This window comes from Solea senegalensis, unplaced genomic scaffold, assembly GCF_019176455.1.
Source record: "Solea senegalensis isolate Sse05_10M unplaced genomic scaffold, IFAPA_SoseM_1 scf7180000016561, whole genome shotgun sequence".
Lineage (NCBI taxonomy): Eukaryota > Metazoa > Chordata > Actinopteri > Pleuronectiformes > Soleidae > Solea > Solea senegalensis.
In genome coordinates this window covers 8,987-20,771 of record NW_025321868.1, presented here as the reverse complement: position 1 = coordinate 20,771, position 11,785 = coordinate 8,987, and the positions used below count along the sequence as shown (strand labels likewise).

General features: G+C 47.4%; 9 non-coding genes across 9 annotated transcripts; 3 read left to right on the top strand and 6 right to left on the bottom strand.

Annotated features, from left to right (window-relative positions):
* Positions 1-49: 49 nt before the first annotated feature.
* LOC122763203 lies at positions 50-242 on the bottom strand. The gene has a single exon (XR_006358935.1). It is a non-coding gene; the product is annotated as a U2 spliceosomal RNA (small nuclear RNA).
* A 182-nt stretch (positions 243-424) lies between these two features.
* On the bottom strand, positions 425-537 carry LOC122763205. The gene has a single exon (XR_006358937.1). It is a non-coding gene; the product is annotated as a U5 spliceosomal RNA (small nuclear RNA).
* Positions 538-1,183: 646 nt separating this feature from the next.
* Positions 1,184-1,347, bottom strand: LOC122763209. The gene has a single exon (XR_006358941.1). It is a non-coding gene; the product is annotated as a U1 spliceosomal RNA (small nuclear RNA).
* Positions 1,348-1,750: 403 nt separating this feature from the next.
* LOC122763206 lies at positions 1,751-1,869 on the top strand. Its single transcript, XR_006358938.1, has one exon. It is a non-coding gene; the product is annotated as a 5S ribosomal RNA (ribosomal RNA).
* A 110-nt stretch (positions 1,870-1,979) lies between these two features.
* LOC122763201 lies at positions 1,980-2,098 on the top strand. The gene has a single exon (XR_006358933.1). It is a non-coding gene; the product is annotated as a 5S ribosomal RNA (ribosomal RNA).
* Positions 2,099-2,216: 118 nt separating this feature from the next.
* Positions 2,217-2,409, bottom strand: LOC122763202. Its single transcript, XR_006358934.1, has one exon. It is a non-coding gene; the product is annotated as a U2 spliceosomal RNA (small nuclear RNA).
* A 182-nt stretch (positions 2,410-2,591) lies between these two features.
* LOC122763204 lies at positions 2,592-2,704 on the bottom strand. Its single transcript, XR_006358936.1, has one exon. It is a non-coding gene; the product is annotated as a U5 spliceosomal RNA (small nuclear RNA).
* Positions 2,705-3,350: 646 nt separating this feature from the next.
* On the bottom strand, positions 3,351-3,514 carry LOC122763208. The gene has a single exon (XR_006358940.1). It is a non-coding gene; the product is annotated as a U1 spliceosomal RNA (small nuclear RNA).
* A 403-nt stretch (positions 3,515-3,917) lies between these two features.
* Positions 3,918-4,036, top strand: LOC122763207. The gene has a single exon (XR_006358939.1). It is a non-coding gene; the product is annotated as a 5S ribosomal RNA (ribosomal RNA).
* The last annotated feature ends 7,749 nt before the right edge of the window (positions 4,037-11,785 follow it).

Here is an 11,785-nt window from a genome sequence, read left to right as displayed (position 1 = left end):
TTGATGTCTTTCTGGTTTCAGCTTCGCTTTGCTTTTCACAGAAAAAAGAGAATGGTGCACCGTTCCGGGTGGCACTGCAATACCAGGTCAATGCAAGGAGTGAAGAGAGCAAGCCCCAGTTTTCACCTCCCACTGCTCAAAAATGCATTTAATATTTAATCCCCATATAGAGGACATATCAGATATTAAACTGATAAGAACAGATACTACACTTGATCTTAGCCAAAAGGCAGAGAAGCGATGGCCCACAGGTGTCTGGGGCCAACCCAAGATCTTGGCACACAAGTCAGTTGTTGTGGTGCCATGTTTTTAAGGGCGCATAACAAAGGCTGCTGCTGCTGATCACCTCCGCCCCAAGGTTGACCTAAGTGCACCTCTGAGCCTTGACAGACAGCTGCTTGACATTTGACACACTCAAAGGGCCCAGCCTTACAGCAAAGCCCACCAAAAATAACTTAAACTCTTGAACGTCCCTCTCCACGGAAGTCTTTAGTAAAAGGCGAAAGACTTGTGCATTTTGAAGAGAAACCAGAGTCAACTTAGCCCCTGTCCTGGAGAGCAGCCGAGGAGTCTATCCGCCGGAGTCACCACAGTCTCGGTCGGCCGGCCGGCCGGCCACCTTGGGACGGCCTTCCTTCAACGTTTTTGCTTAGTCGGCCAATAAACCGCCCAGAGTTGACTGCATGTTTGGAAGCGCTTTCCTACTGTCGGTTGTGCGCTGCAGGTTTCTATCAGTCGCTGAGGCTGTGGCACATTCCTCGCTCACTGGCACACCTCCAACATTTATTGGTAGACGTGAGTGCATGAGCAAAGCAGCTCCGTGTCACACTGAGCAGTACAAACTGCCGGGCCATTTCCACCTCATCCGGGCTTCTGAAATGGTGAGTTGCTCCTGGCATCACTTCAACATCAGGTCACTGCACGGAGTGAACAGAGCAAGCGCCAAAGTATTAACCCTTAGCATGATGGCCATGGATCCATCTCCAACAATCGAGTTCTTCTACAAAGAGTTGGGAAAGGGAGCGTGACATTTGCTTTGAGCTGAAAGACAACACCCACAACCATCCCGTTCCCAGCAACTTGGAAAGACTGGGGATGTTGCTCCGCAAGGACGTGAGAAGTTTGGAGATGGGCACACAACGTTGAACTTCGGGCGGCTGACCTTTGCTTACAACGACATCATCGGGGGAAAGCGCGGACGCAGCACCCCACTAGCAAAAATTATGCAGTCAAGACTCCCACGTTTGGGGAATTTGCAGGGGTCAACACAGCCGGAGTGCAATGGCTGAGCCTCGCCCTGGGTGAACCGCCTTCTTGATCATGGTATCTCCCCTGCCAGGTAAGTATGAGGTGTACTCGCCAAACACCGGGTGGCTCTTGCCAGACACAGCTCTTTGGCTGATGGTGCTGGAAATGAATAATCCCAGAGGCCAATGCCTTGACTCAGTTGCTCGTTAATGCTGTGCTATGTTCAACTTCAACCTCCAGCACACATTGGAGAGGAAACACTCGACCTTTTTTACTGGCATACCTGGCTGTCGTTTCCTATAGATTCAGCAACAACTGGACATGACGGCACCAACAGCCGCTTGCCCATCTCGGTGTCGCTTCCCGATACTGGACTAGAGTGTAGCATGTGGTGGAGATAAAGGCTGAAGTGCAGTGTGTCCGAAAGGCTGACTTTTGAGCCCCGCCACGCGCAGGGGGCCTTGCCCAGTCCATAAAAGCAGTCTGTGTCCCCAACCCCCCGGCTTACGGCCATACCACCCTGAGCACGCCCGATCTCGTCTGATCTCGGAAGCCAAGCAGGGTCGGGCCTGGTTAGTACTTGGATGGGAGACCGCCTGGGAATACCAGGTGCTGTAAGCTTTTACACCGCTGCACGCTTTTACACTGCTGCTTCCTTACAAGAAACATGCCCCTCCACGAGCAGGGGCCTTGCCTAGTCCATAAAGGCACTCTCTGTCGCCAGCCCCTCGGCTTACGGCCATACCACCCTGAGCACGCCCGATCTCGTCTGATCTCGGAAGCTAAGCAGGGTCGGGCCGGGTTAGTACTTGGATGGGAGACCGCCTGGGAATACCAGGTGCTGTAAGCTTTTACGCTGCTGCTGCTGCTTCCTTACAAGAAACATGGGCTCGCAATTAAATTGACGCACAGGCACGGGTTGATGTCTTTCTGGTTTCAGCTTCGCTTTGCTTTTCACAGAAAAAAGAGAATGGTGCACCGTTCCTGGTGGCACTGCAATACCAGGTCAATGCAAGGAGTGAAGAGAGCAAGCCCCAGTTTTCACCTCCCACTGCTCAAAAATGCATTTAATATTTAATCCCCATATAGAGGACATATCAGATATTAAACTGATAAGAACAGATACTACACTTGATCTTAGCCAAAAGGCCGAGAAGCGATGGCCCACAGGTGTCTGGGGCCAACCCAAGATCTTGGCACACAAGTCAGTTGTTGTGGTGCCATGTTTTTAAGGGCGCATAACAAAGGCTGCTGCTGCTGATCACCTCCGCCCCAAGGTTGACCTAAGTGCACCTCTGAGCCTTGACAGACAGCTGCTTGACATTTGACACACTCAAAGGGCGCAGCCTTACAGCAAAGCCCACCAAAAATAACTTAAACTCTTGAACGTCCCTCTCCACGGAAGTCTTTAGTAAAAGGCGAAAGACTTGTGCATTTTGAAGAGAAACCAGAGTCACGTAGCCCCTGTCCTGGAGAGCAGCCGAGGAGTCTATCCGCCGGAGTCACCACAGTCTCGGTCGGCCGGCCGGCCGGCCACCTTGGGACGGCCTTCCTTCAACGTTTTTGCTTAGTCGGCCAATAAACCGCCCAGATTTGACTGCATGTTTGGAAGCGCTTTCCTACTGTCGGTTGTGCGCTGCAGTTTTCTATCAGTCGCTGAGGCTGTGGCACATTCCTCGCTCACTGGCACACCTCCAACATTTAGTGGTAGACGTGAGTGCATGAGCAAAGCAGCTCCGTGTCACACTGAGCAGTACAAACTGCCGGGCCATTTCCCACCTCATCCGGGCTTCTGAAATGGTGAGTTGCTCCTGGCATCACTTCAACATCAGGTCACTGCACGGAGTGAACAGAGCAAGCGCCAAAGTATTAACCCTTGGCATGATGGCCATGGATCCATCTCCAACAATCGAGTTCTTCTACAAAGAGTTGGGAAAGGGAGCGTGACATTTGCTTTGAGCTGAAAGACAACACCCACAACCATCACGTTCCCAGCAACTTGGAAAGACTGGGGATGTTGCTCCGCAAGGACGTGAGAAGTTTGGAGATGGGCACACAACGTTGAACTTCGGGCGGCTGACCTTTGCTTACAACGACATCATCGGGGGAAAGCGCGGACGCAGCACCCCACTAGCAAAAATTATGCAGTCAAGACTCCCACGTTTGGGGAATTTGCAGGGGTCAACACAGCCGGAGTGCAATGGCTGAGCCTCGCCCTGGGTGAACCGCCTTCTTGATCATGGTATCTCCCCTGCCAGGTAAGTATGAGGTGTACTCGCCAAACACCGGGTGGCTCTTGCCAGACACAGCTCTTTGGCTGATGGTGCTGGAAATGAATAATCCCAGAGGCCAATGCCTTGACTCAGTTGCTCGTTAATGCTGTGCTATGTTCAACTTCAACCTCCAGCACACATTGGAGAGGAAACACTCGACCTTTTTTACTGGCATACCTGGCTGTCGTTTCCTATAGATTCAGCAACAACTGGACATGACGGCACCAACAGCCGCTTGCCCATCTCGGTGTCGCTTCCCGATACTGGACTAGAGTGTAGCATGTGGTGGAGATAAAGGCTGAAGTGCAGTGTGTCCGAAAGGCTGACTTTTGAGCCCCGCCACGCGCAGGGGGCCTTGCCCAGTCCATAAAAGCAGTCTGTGTCCCCAACCCCCCGGCTTACGGCCATACCACCCTGAGCACGCCCGATCTCGTCTGATCTCGGAAGCCAAGCAGGGTCGGGCCTGGTTAGTACTTGGATGGGAGACCGCCTGGGATTACCAGGTGCTGTAAGCTTTTACACCGCTGCACGCTTTTACACCGCTGCACGCTTTTACACTGCTGCTTCCTTACAAGAAACATGCCCCTCCACGAGCAGGGGCCTTGCCTAGTCCATAAAGGCACTCTCTGTTGTTGTGGGAACTTTTGTGAGTGAGATGAAGCACGAGAACTGAGTCGGATGAATACAAGCAAGTTGATTTAATCTGAGTTGCAACCAGAGGAGCACAGTTTACAGAGTCGAAGAGTCTGCAAAGTGAACAACACTGAGCAGAGAGAAACAAGGCGTATATAAACATGTCTTCAGCAGTATGTGTACGTGATACAGAAGAACAGAAGGTTCATTGGATAGAGTAGTTGTCTGATATGATGCCAATAAACTGTTGTGAGAAACTAGCAGATATCAGTAGAGAACAGGGAGTTTCTTGGGAGGACAGGGACCTTGAGATGAAATGGGAAACTTATAATTGCCCTCTACACCTCGTGTGACCCAAGAAACAACTAACCACTGAACCTTGTGTGACATAAAGAAACTGTGTGTCTGTGTGCATGCAATATGCCATTACATTTCCCCCCTTTTTATCCTTAAGGATAAACGAGGAAGAGAAAAACAACCAATAAAACACAATCAACAATAGAAGCAACAAAATATGCACACACAATATAACACAACAAATCCCAGATGACAATCAAATATGAGAAAAGAACAGTATTCAAAACTTCAGACTGAGCATTCCAACTGGTTTACGATCAGTCGTCACACAGAATACAATTCAATGGAAAACCTTAAGGTAAAAGTTGCAAGCTGTTTTTGTGGATGAAAGCATCCTGAGTAAGGATCAGTTTTTGTGTATGTGTCATAGCGTTTGTAGCAGTCTACACGTGTAGGGTGTGGTGTGGTGTAGGTCTTCTTGCGCCCACGAAGGTGACACAGAAACTACGTCTGCACGCCACTTGTTGTCTTCTTTCTTCGGACCCTTGGTCGCCTGCGTGCCTGTTGCAAACGCAAAGTCTTACTTAGCAGCCTCTGGAGTTTGTAGTTTTCCAGGAGAACCAGCAGGGGGTGCTGGAACCTTTCTGCAGTGGCTGGCGTGGATCCAGGTAGCCCGCTCAGCGACCTTCACAGCAGTGTGGGTTGTCAGCAGGATCTGGAACGGACCTTGCCACCTCCTGTTCCTCCACGACTTCCTCCTGAAGTCTTTTATGACCACAAAGTCACCTGGTTCGAGCTGGTGCAGGGGACCACTGGCTGGAACAGGGAGGGCTGCGATCACCTGTTTCTTTACATCAGAGAGCTGTTTGGATAAATTGGTACAGTAGGTTAGTGTGTTGTGATCAAAAAGAGCTGTTGATGGGGGTGGAGATCGGGGAGCTTCCACACCTACAGAAGGAGGAGTTGCAAAAAGAATCTCAAAGGGGCTTAAGTTAGTTCTGTTTCGTTTTCGCATTCTCATATACATAAGCACTAGAGGAAGTGCTTTTGTCCATGGAAGACCTGTGTCTTCACAACACTTGGCCAGCTTGTTCTTTAGTGTTCCATTCTTCCTCTCTACTGCACCTCCACTAGCTGGGTGGTAGGCACAGTGTGTTCTCAGGTTAATGCCTAAGTATAGGCTCAGTTCAGTGATAGCTGAATTAACAAAATGGCTGCCATTATCACTGGAGATTTTAGCTGGAATTCCCCATCTGGGAATGATTTCAGTAAGAAGGGCTTTAGCTACTACTGAGGCAGATTGTTTTGAGGCTGGGAACACTTCAACCCATTTGCTCCACATGTCTACCATCACTAAACAATGAGACTTTCCTTCTGATGGAGTTAGTTCTACAAAATCCATCATGACATGCTCAAAAGGTCGAGTTGGTTGAGGATGAGCAGCTTGTTGGGAAGGTTGGATTGCCCTGCCTACATTGTGAGTAGCACAGATAACACAGGCTTGGCAGTGTTTTTGAGCATAGGCAGAAAACCCTTTTGTGAACCAAAATGTGTTAATCATTTGCTGCATCCCTCCTTTTGATGCATGGTCAGACCCATGCGTCAATTTAGCATAGTGAGGGAAGAAATGGGAAGGCAAACACGGGTTGTTGTCGGGGCCTATCCAGATGCCATCATGACATGAAGCACCTGCGTTTCTCCAAAGTTGCTTATCTTTTGGAGATGCAAAAGATTGAACAGCACTGAGGGAAGATGGCACGTCAGAAGAAACTGAAACCAAAGTATGTGATACAGAAGAGTTAGACAAAGGGAGAAGAGAAGCTGCCTTCGCAGCTGCATCCGCTCGAGCGTTACCTGTAGAAATCGGGTCAGAGGCATTAGTGTGAGCAGCACATTTACACACAGAAATGGCAGAAGGAAGAAGGATGGCATCTAAGAGATCTGCAATGAGTGTGTGATGCAAAACAGGCTTGCCATCAGATTTCAGAAAACCTCTATGTTTCCAAAGTGCACCAAAGTCATGAACAACACCAAAAGCATATCTGGAATCAGTGTAGATATTTACAGATCGACCCTTAGCTAATTGGCAGGCAGTCGTTAAGGCCACAAGTTCTGCAGCTTGAGCTGAGAAGTGAGGTGGAAGAGATGATGACATCATCACGTCATAGTCAGAACAAACGGCAGAGACCTGTAACTGGGTCTCTTGAAGCAGAGCCATCTACATAGAGGACAAGGTCAGGATTTGTCAAGGGCGTTTCTGTCAGATCAGGTCTTGGAGAACAAGATGCTGAAAGTTCAGCCATGCAATCATGAGGCTCATCATCCTGTGGAAGAGGGAGCAGAGTAGCAGGGTTAAGAACAGTACACCTCTTAAGAGTGACATTAGGCATGTCAAGAAGACACGTGTGATACCTAAGGTGTCTAGCAGCCGAAATGTGTGATGTTTTCTGCTCAGAAAGGATCAAAGAGACCGCATGTGGCACAAGAAGAGCCAAAGGAGCGTAGCCAACTATATCTCTTGAGGCCAAAAGGGCTTTTTCAGCAGCTGCTACAGCTCTGAGACATTTTGGCATGCCTGCTGCAACAGGATCGAGTTTACCCGAGAAATATGCCACAGGACGGAGCCTATCACCATGAGGTTGTAGGAGGACAGAAGTCATGCAACCCGAACGTTCATCCACAGTCTGAGTGAATGGTTTGGTTGGGTCAGGAAGTCCAAGTGTGGGAGGAGACTGAAGTTGAAGTTTCAAGTTCAGGAATGCAGTGTCTGCTTCCGGTGTCCACTCAAGTTGTGAGCGAGAGGTCATGCCTGATTGGTGACACAAGGTCCTGAGGGGTCTTTCAACCTCAGAAAAATTAGGGACAAAAGCGCGACAGTAGGAACACATCCCCAGGAAAGATAGCATTTGTTTTTGGGTAATTGGTTTTGGAATCTTTTGGATAGCTTCAATATGTTTTGGAGACATAGTTTTGCCTTCACCAGAAATTATGTGACCCAGGAAGGTCACAGCTTGTCTGACAAATTGTAGCTTGTTTAAGCTGGCTTTGTGTCCTTCTTCTGCCAGATGTTTGAGCAGTTTGATAGTGTCAGTTATGCATTGTTTTTTTCAGTTGGAGCGCAGATCAGAAGATCGTCTACATATTGTAGTAAGGCAGTGCCATCAGAGAGCGCTAGAGGCAACAATGATTCGCATAAAGCCTGATTGTAAATTGTTGGTGATTCAGTGAAACCCTGACATAAACGGGTGAAAGTATAACCTTTCCCGTTGAACTGGAATGCAAACCAGTACTGAGAATCCTTGTGAACAGGAACACTGAAAAATGCATTTGATAGATCAACAACTGAAAACCACTTAGCAGAGGATGGAACTTGTGAAAGCAAAGTGTAGGGGTTAGGAACACTTGGTGTTCTGGCATGAATAGCTGCATTAACTGCTTTTAAGTCTTGAACAAATCGCCACTCGGGTAGAGATGGTGGTTCTCTAGCTTTTTGAACTGGAAAAATAGGAGTGCAGACAGGTGAGTCATTGCATGGGATAATAACACCAGCTTCCAATAAGGATTTAAAAACAGGTTTAATGCCGTCGACGGCTTCCGGACGCAGAGGGTACTGAACTCGTTTTGGTCTGTAGTCAGACTTAGGAGTGACTATTACAGGTTCACAATTTTTATGAGACCTACATCATATTTGCCTTGTGCCCACAATTTGGGTGGGACTTGTGCAAGGGCTGGATGGATCTGTTCTGCGGAGAGCATTTGGTGTATGTGTTCGGTTTTATCAAGATTGTGGTCTAGCAAGTAGACAGATTTCAGAGTAGCCACAGTTAATTTGCATGCAGTTTTGAAAACACCCCCTTTGGCGAGTACGACACATGTGGGTCAGGTGTAGATTGCCAATCTTTGAGCTCAATGCATGATTTTGTCCATGGACCTAAATCTCTCCATTGATCAGTTTGTCCTTTGGAAAGCGAAATATGTGGATGTGAATTGTTAATCAGAAAAAATCGTTGTTGTTCAGCTGTTAAGCTGACAGAAAGTGCACATCGCAGGTCTGTCCAGTAGAGAGAGTCAGTCAGTAGAGTATCTTTGATGTCAGTCCACCATTTAGTTTCATAGTCTCTGTCAAGGTCAGTTGTCACGTGTGACGTGCAATGGAGTGCCTCAGGCTGCATGAAAGCTGCAGTTGGGCTAACCAGTGCATGTGCACGTTCAGTTAGAGATGGAGCCAAAACACTCTCAACTTTCCATTGGTATATGTAGAGCAGCGAGGAGATTAAATCAGGTTGATACTTAGCCATTATATAGGCTTCAGGATTGGGTGGAGTTGTTCGTCTCACAGCTTTAACTCCTTCTGGTGTCGAAATCAGGTCGATGCCAAAAGCCATCATCAAGTCTCGTCCTAACAAGTTGAATGGACAGACTTGGGAAAGCAAAAATGAGTGCTTTACTTTAGTAAATGGTTCAGGATGAGAACACGTAATTGGAGATGTATAGTTCTCTTTCACTGTTGTTCCACATGCACCAATGGAATACATGAAATTGCCACTGAGTTTGGCCTCAGGTATTTCAGAGTATTTTAACACTGTGCGTGTTGCACCCGAGTCAACCATAAATGTAACATCTTTTCCTGCAACATTCAAAATCATAGTGGGCAGTTTCTGCACCATTGAGTCATCATACATGGTGTATGTTCCTATAGGTTTAAACTCAGTTTTTCTCTGTAAAACTTCAATAGTATCTGTGAGTAGGTGGTGTTGTTGCTGCGGTGTAAGCGTGTGAGTGGTGTGTGTGTGTGTGTCATTCTCACTCCCCTTTTCTGAAGGTTCAGGGTAGGCTGTCTGGGTGACGCACGCATCTGGTCCTCCCCTCCCTCGTCTCTCAGATCAGTCAGATGATTGTTGCCAACGGTCATTTCTGCCTCTAGGTGGAGCACCTCTTCCTCTGCCTCGGCCTCGGAATTGTGTGCAATCCTTTGCCCAATGTCCTTTAGTGCCACACAGGAAGCACACATCGTAACCTGGTGGTGGTCCCATTCTTGGACCTGATCTCTCTCCTTGCCATGGCCTGCGTCCCCTCTGCATGCCTCTTCCTTCTGACAGCAGGCATTCACTTTAACAAGGTCACAGTGAGCAGGGGAAACCTCAACCAATTTCAGTCCTAATTGTGTGACAAAGTCCTGATACTGTCGGTCTGCTAGATCAGCATTGTCATTAGTGTCCCAATTCACCGTTTGTGGTCTGAAGTCACCATCTCTTGGGAAAATGTCTTTCACCTTGGAGAAATCAGATGGTTTCATGTATTTCATCATGACTCTCTGGATTTCGCCTGAGGTTGGTGTGAAATCTTTGATGAACTGAACATAGGCTCGTGCCATGGCAGCGCCACCTTGTGCAGGCTTTGGGAGGTGTGATGCTGCATCAATCAGGTCCTGAGTTGTCCATGGGCGGTAGCCAAAACCTGGATTTCCATCCGGACCCATAACTTGCACCATTGGCATCGTAAGAGCTGAATCTGATTGTTGTCTGGTGCGTGCTGCAATTGGAGGGGAGAGGGAGGAGGAGGTGAGGACACTGGAGCCTGGGGAGGGAGTGTTCATGAAAGAGGATGTGGATGACATCGGTGATGACGTGGCAGATGAGGCGTTGTATGGAGGAGGAACCGAAGGCGGAGCCATTGCATCTGGAGGGGGTCGTCTTCGAGGGAGGGACCAGGAAGCGTCATCAACCAGAGAGCTCTGCCCGCACCCTGTCAGTTTAGGATAGAGAGAATTCTTTTTACTCTTAGGTTCAAAATCACTTCCTTTGTCTTTCTTATCAACTTTCATACATGTTATCATTTTGCACACTTGTCTCCTTTCTCTCGTTTCACATTCATCTTCCCACTTTTTCAGACATCCTTCATTCTTTTCAATCTCTCTCATTTTATCACTTTTCACTCTCTTTTTGCTCATAATTGTCTGTCTTTCTTTCTCAAGACTTTCACGTAATTTTTTCAGTTGAGTTTTGCTCAACGATCCCCCTTCTGGGAATCCATGATTTGTTACCCAGTAATTTAAACATTCAACACTTTGATCCCCATATTTTTGTTTCATGGCCAGAATAATTGGACTGTCTGGATCATTTTTCGCTCGTTTACTTCCTTGGGTACCCATGTTTCCTTTTTACCAAGAGTCCCTGACTCTTTTGATTATTTACCTCGTATAGACCCTGTCTACCGGTAAGTCCCTGACTTCTAGTAAATAATCCTAGGGGTAGGTCTTTGACGCCTATAACCCACACCTAACTTCAGTGAGAATGGAACGTTCTCACCTACCTCAGTGAGAGTGGAAAGTTCTCACCTACTTCAGTATCAGACCATAAAGATCTGTACCTACAACTCAGTATCAGATTATAAAAATCTGTACCTACAAACTCAGTATCAGGTTATGAAAACCTATACCTACAAACTCAGTTTCAATTTCAAGGAAGTAAACCCCTTCAATCAAAACCTACAACATGACAGTTCCGTGTCAATGTTCCAAAACAAAAAGGAAGTAAACGATGGAAAATGATGACCAGCAGTAATGCAAGTATCCACAGACTCAGAAAATACATAAAAAAACTTTTCTCTATTGATTACAGAATCATTGTCATTATTCATGAATCATTGGTAAATTTGGAATTTGGAAAGTCAACATCTCACCGTCTCAAACGGACGTTATCTTTATCTTGGATCGTCGTGGAGCCAGTCAGTCAATCAATTGGATCGCCGGTCCCCTCTCTCTGAATACTTGGTTGGAGGTAGAGGAAGATCTCCTGGATTCCAGGTGCGCGCTGCCGACGTCCTTTTGATCCCGACGGACTCTCAGACGATCCCACTTCTGACACCAAATTGTTGTGGGAACTTTTGTGAGTGAGATGAAGCACGAGAACTGAGTCGGATGAATACAAGCAAGTTGATTTAATCTGAGTTGCAACCAGAGGAGCACAGTTTACAGAGTCGAAGAGTCTGCAAAGTGAACAACACTGAGCAGAGAGAAACAAGGCGTATATAAACATGTCTTCAGCAGTATGTGTACGTGATACAGAAGAACAGAAGGTTCATTGGATAGAGTAGTTGTCTGATATGATGCCAATAAGCTGTTGTGAGAAACTAGCAGATATCAGTAGAGAGCAGGGAGTTTCTTGGGAGGACAGGGACCTTGAGATGAAATGGGAAACTTATAATTGCCCTCTACACCTCGTGTGACCCAAGAAACAACTAACCACTGAACCTTGTGTGACATAAAGAAACTGTGTGTCTGTGTGCATGCAATATGCCATTACACATGAAACACCAGAGCTACAAGAAACACC